The sequence below is a fragment of the Sinocyclocheilus rhinocerous genome, unplaced genomic scaffold (genome assembly GCF_001515625.1).
Source record: "Sinocyclocheilus rhinocerous isolate Xijiao unplaced genomic scaffold, SAMN03320098_v1.1 scaffold2623, whole genome shotgun sequence".
NCBI lineage: Eukaryota > Metazoa > Chordata > Actinopteri > Cypriniformes > Cyprinidae > Sinocyclocheilus > Sinocyclocheilus rhinocerous.
The window spans coordinates 83,911-92,465 of NW_015664289.1; the positions used below are offsets into that span (position 1 = coordinate 83,911).

General features: G+C 35.8%; 1 long non-coding RNA gene across 1 annotated transcript in view; it reads right to left on the reverse strand.

Moving 5' to 3' along the window:
• Nucleotides 1–8,455, reverse strand: part of LOC107730042 (uncharacterized) — a 14,725-nt gene extending 6,270 nt beyond the window's left edge. Inside the window, exons 1-3 of the long non-coding RNA XR_001638647.1 lie at nucleotides 8,375–8,455; nucleotides 4,886–4,889; nucleotides 1,896–1,899 (exon numbers count right to left, since the gene is read on the reverse strand). This is a non-coding gene — a long non-coding RNA (uncharacterized LOC107730042). The remainder of the gene's footprint in view (nucleotides 1–1,895; nucleotides 1,900–4,885; nucleotides 4,890–8,374) is intronic.
• Between the last annotated feature and the right edge of the window lie 100 nt (nucleotides 8,456–8,555).

Sequence of the window (8,555 nt, forward strand, 5' to 3'; positions counted from 1 at the left end):
TGCTCACACACACACACACACACACACACACTCTCTCAATCGATCGACTTACACTTCTGAAATTCTAAACCCAACCTGAGTGATAAGGAAATTATTTTTCTGGTGTCCAGACTTTGTAAGGTGCTTTTTCTTTATTGAAGGTGAACAATGTAACAAGTGTGCAGCTTATTTTTCCTAGGGTGAAAGAAAGTGTGGGAAAAAGCTGTGCTGGCAAAGCGAACCAGTCTGTACTGAGCCCCCACACATCTCAAACCCACGGCACCAGGTGTCGGAAGCATTCAAAGGATACTCTTATTCATAGACAAGGACCAGAGAATTAAAACTCAGAATTTGCAATTGAATGCCGATATAATCCTGAAAATATATCTCCATTAGCAACTTGCCCATTACCAGAACAACAAGGCCTTTGTGTAAGGCTTTATGTATATTTATCAAGAATGCTGGGGTTTGAATGAGACAGGGAAGTGTGTGTGTGTGTGTGTGTGTGTGTGTGTGTGTGTGACAAAGTGCCCCACATATGTCAGTGTGTGGACTGCATGATATGGCAAGTTCTCCTACAAATTAAAGGTTGTGGTTTTACGAAGTTGCTTGAATGTGTATCAGACTTATGTTGTTTTGAACTTTATAATGTTTTCCCTATAAAGCCGCCCTCCATTATGAAATCCAAAAATGGTTTCTATTAATAATTTTTGGGGTGCTTATTCCAAAAATAGTGTCTGTTTTGCTCTAGAATGTCACAAGGGGAAGGGGGAGAGGGAGATTGGGGGGAGGTGGCTGGGGTGTTTCCCAACTGTTTACATGTTAATTTCACACTTAACAGTCCTTGTCCCTAGCCATTTATACATATAATGCTATTAATTTTCCCTCCATCGTTCTTACTCATTGTGTCAGTTGTTCACACTTGATTGTAGATATGCTAATGTCAATATGTGTGTGTGTTTAAACGTGACAACTTGAAGTACAGAGGAATTCCATGATTGGAACTTCAGATTAAAAGATTATTTTTGTTAATTCACACTGCTGTTTCTAGATCGGGTTATTTTGAATGACAAAAGAGCGTAGGGAAGTTTCAGGCAGAGCAAATGAAGGTCATTAATTTGCTCTCATTTCCGTTAGTCTGGTACAGTAACTCTGCCAGATGTTTCATGTTTGTTTATCTTACACAAATATAATGTGATCATATATTCAAATTAAAACAAAGCATATATGTTGGATTTAAGTCAAACAGAATAGCATTCAAGGCTGATGAGAGCACTTGACGAGTGAAGAGGAACACCTGGACTATAGAATACTCTTGATTTTAAATGTTCTCTTTATCCTCTCCTCAGGTGATTTACTTGTAATAAAAAAAAAATTTCCCTCTCTAATTAATTAATTAAATAAATGTTTATTTTAAGAGGAATGCTTTATTTTTTCTCTCTCTTTGCCAAGTTCAGCTCTGTATCTTCTGATATAGGACATTTTGTACATGTCTATTATAAAGGAGTGTTTTATTTACCGTCAAAAAAGGTGGGTTTTTTATTGTGGTAGCATCTCTCAGCATTGTTCAATAATATCTAGCCTAATGAACTGTTGCAAGCTGCTTCTATTCAATAATAACAGTTGCCTATATTCAGCAGTGAATTTGCAGTTATTTTCAGTAAAATAGAGCTGTTCTCATACACTACACATATATAACACCATTTCACCCCACTATTCAACACTTGATAAATTAAGAAATCACCTCAAAAAAAAAAAAAAAAAAGACTTGTCCAAACACATTCTATATTAATTCCATTGTAACAAAAGAGATTTAAAAAATAATTTTCAAGCAGTTATTTTCATAGTAACCTATCAATCTCCAAAAGTGATCAAACAGAAACATAGTTAATACAATAATATAACAGTTTTGGTACTTTACTGGCATTTCTTTTGTTTTGCTGTACATAATTAATTGTGTGTAATGTAAACCACTGGGATAAAGTCAGGTCATTTATAACAATAAAAAATAAATAAATAAATATAAAAAAACAAAAAAAGTATTTTTCAAATTATAATTCTAAAAGTATTTTTGTGCAGTGACCGCAGGAGCGGAAACATTTATGATGTAGCACACTTACTAGAGAGTCTTAATGCTGAGAAGGACTCTAGCTTTAAAGCCTGAGAAAAACTAGTCTAGAAAGCATGCATCTTTGCTAGCGTGCGTCTTTCCGTTTGGGAATCACCCTGTGTAACAGGTGGACATGGGTAGTGTGCTGACATATAGCGCTGTTGCGCTTCGGGCGTCCTGAGTTTGAGTCCCAGCTCGCGGACCTTTTCCGATCCCCCCCTCTCTCCCACTTCACTTCCTGTCTGAGTACTATTCGATCCCACTCTCTCTCCCACTTCACTTCCTGTCGGAGTACGGTTCTATCATAATAAAAGCAAAATGCCAAAAATAAATCTTTAAAACTTCAACTTTTATTTATTTGTATAGCACATTTAAATGCAACTTTGTTGCCCAAAGTGCCGGACAAAAGCCTAGCTGCGGCATTTTGTACAAGCTGCAAGCAATTGCTGCTGACAAATCCCTATATAGAGTGAGTTACAGTAATCCAGTCGAGAAGTGATAAAAGCATGAACATCAATCTCCAAATCTTTAAAACTAAGAAAAGGTTTTAGCTTAGAAATAGTTCTAGGCTGATAAAAGCTACTTCTTACAACTGAATTAGAATTAATCTGTTATCAAAGCTAAGAGAGGGATCAAAACGCCAAGAATTCTTGCAATATCTTTCACTGTCATTTCTTAAGGGGGCAAGAGCATTGGCTATCTTCTCTTTAACCTTAGGAGGACCAAATATTATGATCTCAGACTTTTTTTTTCATTAAGCTGAAGAAAATTACTTGACTGCCAAACTTTAACCTCATCAAAACACCGCAACAGAGCCAGCAAAGACTGCTCATTTCTGACTTTAAGCGGTTGATAAATCTGTGTCATCAGCATACATGTGATAAGGAATGTCGTAGCGACGACAAACAGATCCCAAAGGGCACATATATAAAGAAAACAACGTAGGACTCAAAATAGAGCTCCGAGGAAGACCGTATTTTAAGGGGACCACTGAGGATACAACATTTGCAAAATTAACAGAAAATGTTCTGTCCTTAAGGTAAGAGTGAAACCATTTAAGAGCTGTTCCACCAAACCCAACATCACACTCCAACTGTTTTAAGAGAATCAAATTATCCACACTGTCAAATGTGGCACTGAGATCTAACAAAATTAAAACAGCAGCCATCCCCCAGAATCAACTGCTAATAATAAATCATTTAACACTTTTACCAGAGCTGTCTCTGTACTATGACAAACTCTCAAAACGGATTGGAATTTGTCCAGGAGATTATTCTCCCACAAAAAAGGGTTAATTTGGGTCAGAACTACCTTCTCTAAAAGTTTAAATAAAAATGGAAGTTTAGAAATGGGACAGAAATTGTTCAGCTCTGTAACCTCAAGGCCAGTTTTTTTTTTTAAATTTTTTTTATTATTATTAAAGGAGTGACCACTGCTTGTTTAAAATTGGATGGAACACAACCCTTGGATAAGGAACGATTCACAATAGATAGTCTAGGGCCCATGGTTTCAAACAAGTCTTTTAAAAACCGTGCAGTTCTATTAATTAAATCTGAAAAATATTTAGTTCTTGCGGCTTTGACTGCACTTTAGCACATTAAAAGCTAAGAGAATGTTTTAGCATTCCATAATGAATCTGTAGTCTGTCATTCTTCCATCTGTGTTCAGCTTTCCTACAAGCCCATCTAAGAGCATGTATTGCATCACTAAACCATGGCTGAGAGACTGAGGTTTCAACCTTTTAAGTCTAAGTGGAGCAACATCATTCAAAATGTCCGAACACACAGAATTAAAAACTTGACAAGTGAAGAGGAACACCTGGACTATAGAATACTCTTGATTTTAAATGTTCTCTTTATCCTATCCTCAGGTGATTTACTTTTAATAAAAAACACATTTTTTCCCTCTCTAATTAATTAATAAAATAAATAAATCTGTCTTTTAAGAGGAATGCTTCATTTTTTCTCTCTTTGCTTTGTATCTTCTGATATAGCAGTTTTTTTTTTGTTTGTTTTTTTTTACAAAAGCTAAATTTTGTGTGTCTATTATAAATGATTGTTTTATTTACGGTCAAAAAAGTTTAGCTTTTATTGTGGTAGCATTACTCAGCGTTGTTCAATAATATCTAATCAACTGTTGCAAGATTATTCTATTTAGTAATAACAGCTGCCTATATTCAGCAGTGAATTTGCAGTTATTTTCAGTAAAATAGAGTTATTCTCATACACTACACATATAACACCCTTTCACCCCATTATTCAACACTTGATAAATTCTGTTAAGGAATCACCTAAAACAAACACACACAAAAAACAGACATATTGTCCAAACACTTATCCTATATTAATTACATTGTAACACAAAAGATTAAAAAATTATTTCAAGCAGTTATTTTCATAGTAACCTCTCAATCTCCAAATGTGATAAAAGAAATGCCATTAAAGTACCAAAACGGTGTTATATTATGTTAGAAATTATGTTTGTTTTGTTTTGCTGTATATAAATAACATAATAAATTGTGTGCAATGTAAACCACTGGGAGAAAGTCAGGTAATTTATAACAATTTATAAAAAAATAAAAAAAATCAATAAAATTTAAAAAATAAAAACAATATAGAGTCAGGGCTTAAAGTTCTCTGGCACCATGCTGGATATCCGGCGTGCAGCGTTTGGCTGCAGAAAAAAAAAACATCCTACATTAAAAAAAAAAAACCTTCTTGATATCACTTTCGAGTCCATGAGTTCGCCTACCAATGGTATGAGAGGAGCACAGCTTTCACTCTCAACCACACTAACATTACTAGCCAATCAGAATTTTTTGCTCCTATAAACACGAGACGCGCATAATACTGTGGTATCCAATTGCAGAGGCCCAGGCATGATGAATGGAAAAGCTGCGAAGCGCAATGGACAAAGATGTCCATCTAGCGCATATTTATATAGAAAAACAAATTAAAAAGCAGCGGAGCTTTGTAAACAGCTCAGAGTAATCATGTCATCTCCATAAGAACGATATGATTGCCAGAACAAATTTACCGGGATTTTTGAAAAGGTCCTGTTCACACATGATCTCTTAATGGTAACTTACCGGTAATTTACCAGTTAAGACTGTATGTGTGAAAGGGGCTAAACTCTTCCTCTGCATATACTGTGAATTGTACTTGCTTAACGTTCATCTGGGAAAACAGTGTGCATTATCTCACTAGATTTGTAACATAAATCATTTAAACCGTTGCCAACACAGGAGAATACATCAACCTATTTCTAAATATGCCATTTATTGTATCACAATTTCAAAATAAAAGTTTCTGAGTTTGCATGTGGCCAAATATTACAATTAAATGGATTTAAACATTGTTTAATCACGCTTGGCGCCCTCTGCAGGTATTTGTTATAATACATTATGTACTTAAGTTGGTTATTTTCATATTATGTATAGGCATATTACATTATGTATTTTAACCATGTTGTTCAATAAAACCATGTAATTATTTGGTTTTGATATTTTATTTGAGCCAATTATTACTGCCTCATCAGTTTATACATAAATACAATAGTCATACTAAATCCTGGTTTTCACTTAGGCCTGTTTGTTACTAAAAATATCAGATTACTCAATTGTCAAAATAATCAGTAGAGTACTTGATTACCAAAATAATCACTAGGTACAGCCCTAGATTAGTTCAAATATTTCAAAATACAACTGCATTCTTTTATTTTTTGTAATTAAAAGACAAATATTTTGTCATTGAAAATTTCTTAAAAATAGTATTAAAATATTGTCTCTTCCTAGTGAACCAAAAATCTGTATTTTGTCTCATCTTGTGAGCTAAGTGTATTGTCACACCCCTAGTGTCGATAAGCAATGATACAGCTCTTAATTTTCCAAGTGTATATAGCTTTCATTCTTCAGGTGAACTATATATTCATGAAAAAAAAATCAGTTTGAATAAGGAAAGCAATAACTTTGCCACAGTATCCTTTCAAATGTTAAAGTTGCCACAGTCATCGCATGCTGCCCCATGCCGAGTACTGTTCTATCATAATTAAAGCAAAATGCCAAAAATAAATCTTAAAACTTTTATTTATTTGTATAACACATTTAAATGCAACTTTGTTGCCCAAAGTGCTGGTCAAAAGCCTAGTTGCGGCATTTTGTACAAGCTGCAAGCGAGATAGTTGCCGCTAACAGATCCCTATATAGAGTGAGTTACAGTAATCCAGTCGAGAATTGATAAAAGCATGAACAACAATCTCCAAATCTTTAAAACTAAGAAAAGGTTTTAAATTAATCTGTTATCAAAGCTAAGAGAGGAATCAAAACGCCAAGTTTTCTCACAATATCTTTCACGATCATTTCTAAGGGACCAAGAGCATTTGCTATCTTCTCTTTAACCTTAGGAGGACCAAAAATTATGATCTCAAACTTTGTTCATTAAGCTGAAGAAAATTACTTGACATCCAAACTTTAACCTCATCAAGACACCGCAGCAGAGACTGCAAAGACTGCTAATTTCTGACTTTAAGTGTAAGATAAATCTGTGTCATCAGCATACATGTGATAAGAAATGTCGTAGCGACGACAAACAGATCCCAAAGGGCACATATATAAAGAAAACAACATAGGACTCAAAATAGAGCCCTGAGGAAGACCATATTTTAAGGGGACCACAGAGGATACAACATTTGCCAAATTAACAGAAACTGTTCTGTCCTTAAGGTAAGAGTGAAACCATTTAAGAGCTGTTCCACCAAACCCAACATCACACTTCAACCATTTTAAGAGAATCAAATTATCCACATTGTCAAATGGGGCACTGGGATCTAACAAAATTAAAACAGCAGCCATCCCAGACTCAACTGCTAATAATAAATCATGTAACACTTTTACCAGAGCTGTCTCTGTACTATGACCAACTCTAAAACCGGATTGGAATTTGTCCAGGAGATTATTCTCCCACAAAAAAAGGGTTAATTTGACTCAAAACTCCCTTCTCTAAAACTTTAGATAAAAATGGAAATTGTTCAGCTCTGTAACCTCAAGGCCATTTATTTATTTATTTTAATTAAAGGAGTGACCACTGCTCATTTAAAATTGGATGGAACACAACCCTTGGATAAGGAACTATTCACAATAGATAGTATACTAGGGCCCATGGTTTCAAACAAGTCTTTTAAAAACCATGGAGGGACAGGATCCATAGGAGTGGAAGATGATTTCATGTGCTTAACTAAATCTGCTAGAACCGGAATGGAGACATAATCAAAACAGTCAAATGTACAATAACTTGACACCGGAATTTCGAGAACAATGTTGGGGGGACAATCTCTTCTCTAATCTTGTCAATCTTTCTCACAAAAAGAGTTCAGGAAATCCTCACTAGTAAAGGAAGTGGAATCTAAAGGAGGTGCTATAGCTAGGTTTAGCACATTGTTTATTCTGCCAAATAGAGCTTTTGGACAGTGAGCAGTTCTATTAATTAAATCTGAAAAATATCCGTCTCTGAGGGATTGGCATGGTAATGTACATGACAATGTTAATATATTTGGTCTTTGCGGAATAGATCTGCTGCGCTGCTGCTGCTGCAGAGCAACTACCGAGACTTGCTACTGCCAATACATCCACAACATGCTGCGGTAAGCATGTAAGGAATACTGCTGCTGCACATATAACACATATGAATAACCCCCATATAGAATACACGAATCACCTCGTAGCAGATCTACACAGGTGGAGCTGGGGAAGGTGGAGGGTCTCAGAAGTGCGCTGCAATATTGCTACAGCAAACAAAAGCCTAAAAGTATTTGAATATTGAGCAGTAAGCTCATTGGCTACCGATACAGGAGAGAACCAATCAGCTGCCATGTGACAATGATGCCGCCAGTTCAGATTGAGCTAGACCCATCGGACTGCGCAATCTAGAGTTCCATGCCAGAACTCTGAATTTCTGTCATGACAACTCTCGGAGGGATTGGCATGGTAATGTACATGACAATGTTAATGTATTTAGTCTGTATTGTAATGTATTTAATGTATTTGGCGGAATAGATCTGCTACGCTGCTGCTGCTGCTACTGCAGAGCAAGTACCGAGACTTGCTACTGCCAATACATCCACAGCATGCTGCGGTAAGCATGTAAGAAATACTGCTGCTGCACATATAACAAATATGAATAACCCCCACAAAGCAGTAGACACGTTACACAAAACAATACAAGCAAATATATGCATGCTGCTGAATACAAGGATAAACTGCTGCATCAGTGGACATGCATGTATCCACACACAAAATGGATATACATTGCAATCCGATAGATGAGACCCCAGCATCCACCTGAGCAAATGTCACAATTTAGTAATTTAATATCTGCTTTTACATTCTACACTTCATCAGTCCCAGCGGCAGCATAACAGCTCGTTAATTCGTGTTCGTGCAATGCTGAGATGGACAAAATTAGCCGATGCA